Source organism: Grampus griseus (genome assembly GCF_964374135.1).
Source record: "Grampus griseus genome assembly, chromosome: 5".
Classification (NCBI taxonomy): domain Eukaryota; kingdom Metazoa; phylum Chordata; class Mammalia; order Artiodactyla; family Delphinidae; genus Grampus; species Grampus griseus.
The window spans coordinates 373,519-376,155 of NC_138998.1; positions in this window are offsets into that span (position 1 = coordinate 373,519).

The window sequence follows — 2,637 nt, forward strand, 5'->3', positions numbered from 1 at the left end:
TTGGCCGTGCAGCTTGGGGGACCTTAGTTCCCCGATCAGAGATTGAACCTGCAGCCCCTGCAGTAAAAGCGTAGAGGCCTAACCACTGGACTGCCAGGGAATTCCCAGGACAGTTCTTGGAGCTGGTTTGAAGGGAGACTTTTGCGCCTGTAGAATGTTATGTTCTTCCATTTCTCCCAGAGCTCTGGCCCCATGGGTCGCCCCATCTAGGGGTGTATCTCCTTCAAGGAGAATGAATTAAAAATAGAACTTAGTGAAATACCAACCTGAGACCTTCAGGCAAAATTGGAAATAGCAATGAGACACGAGTATCTAGTTAACACAATTTAACACAATTAAAACGTTCCTCCCTGGAAGACAAGAGTCACTTACTTTTTTAAGCAGTAGATGAATCCTGATGCCTAAATTCACTGAAGCTAAGTAAGTGTCACCTTCAGCGAATCGAATGTAGGAAGACCCTGAATGGAGTCAATAGGTAAGGGTCACATGGTCATCTTCCAGAACATCGATCAGTGGCTCAAAGATGCAAGAATGATGATGTGAATGGGGCAATAATGGAGTAGACGGGAGGAAGGCAGTTGGTGGCTTGCTATTGACTCTGCAGCCATACGGAAACTGTCACCCAGGCCCTTAATTCATCAGAGATTTTGAAAAATGTGGCTGTCCTGAGATCTCTGAAGATTTCCAGTCAAATCCTCCTGGCACCCTCCACTTCGACCCTGCATTTCAGATGTTCAATTTAGACACCTCTTACTTCTAGTTTTGCTGCTGAACTCTTCACTCTGCCAATCCTGGTAAACTTCTTAAGAAAGCCAGCTTGTGTTTGTTAGAGTTTTGTAGGATCACAGGAGAACGAGGGCCCATCTCCTGCTCCCCAACCCATGACCTGCTCCTCTGAGTGCTTGGCCCATGCAACATCCATCCATTCCACCTGCCATCATTGTCTCCAATGAGCTGCCCTTCCCAGGAGACAAGGGAACCCACAACTCTGGTAACAGGATGCTGCCTGGCTATAAGAGATAGGATGGTACGCTAGATAGAAAGCCAAAGGAATTTCCTTTTCAATAAAGGAGGCAAAATTTACCTTCATTTTCTTCAATGTACAGCATTTACGCTATTTTGCCCTACCTATTTTCAGGAAAGATCTCTCCTGGGTGATGGTTAGCGACCTCACTCAGTTATTTCTATGCAGTGATTTACCCCAAAAGTAAATTGTTAAACAGATAAAACATTACTTTTCTGTATTGTCTAAATATTTTCAAGCTTCCTTGAAAGCTTGAAAAGCTGTCATTTTTGAAATGGCCGATGGTGTAAGTGAATAAAAGAATAAATGAATGACATAAAGCCAGAGAGTTAGTACTTCATCCACCCACCCTTACCTACTACGTGGATTTGTAATTAAATACCCAAGGGATTATTTAAGAAAGGTTTTAAAAGTGAGGTCAGTTTTGTTTTGTTTCAGGAATTTTGTCTGTTTATGTATGTATACATTTATGTATTTATACTGAAGTAGAGTTGATTTAGAATATCAGGTTAGTTTCAGGTGTAGAACATATTGATGGTTCAGTATTTTTACAAATTATACTCCGTTTAAACCCCTCGCTCCCCAGGGAGGATCGCCAAACCTGGGGTATCCCCCTGCTCTTCTGTGTGGGTTCTGACCTGGTCGCTTTCTTCCCTCCCTCCCTGATTCCATGCGAGTCTTTCTTTACAGCCTTGGCTGTATAGGAGTCTTTCTTCCGGTCTCCAATTTGTTTTCAATGAGAATTGTTCCACATGTAGATGTATTTTTGATGTGTTCATGAGGGGAAGTGAGCTTAGCGTTGTTCTACTCTGCCGTCTTGATTTTTATTTCTCCTGTCTTTTTTCCTCCCCACTTCCAAAAGCACCATGACATGTATGATTAATATGCTCAATATAGAGAAGTCAGTCTCAACAAGAATCGTAACTGATGTTTTTGTTTTCCGTTTGTCTGTGGCTGTTGTATATTTTTCTGTCAATATTATTTGAGAGCTTAAACCCTTTCAGTACTGACATTTGATCCACACTTCTGGATACAAAAAAAAAAAAAGTTTTCCTTAGTATTTTTTAACCTTGAGGTGCTTTATAAATTCAAATTTTAAATAACTTTTTACTTTAAAAAGCCATCAGAATGTGACAGCTCTAACTTCATATATTGGAGACCATGACCCACCTATGTAATCTATGTCAGTGACGGATTTTACAAGGTCCTGGGACTCCTGCTTTACAAGGCTTTGGGTGTCTTCAAAGAGTTGCTCGTGAGATGGACCTAAGACCACCATAGCTAATGTCACTGCCATGGGGAGCCACTAGAGTTTGGATTTATGTGAATGGTTCCCCTTTATTCCTTCACAATAAAAAGAGTCCCAGTAAGCCTTCACTCAACAAATATTTATTACTTTTTAAAAAAAAAACGAAATTTATTCAGAGCCTAGTTTGAGCCAGGTTCTAAGTTCAGCACTGGAGAAATAAGAATAAAAGTAGGGTTATAGGATTAATAGGAATTCACGTGGATTGGCTATATATTGACCCTGAATTGAACTACAGCCCTGATGCCATCTGCCAAATTCCAACGTGGTGGGTCTTTCTGGAGCTGACCACTTATTTTTCCTGGTG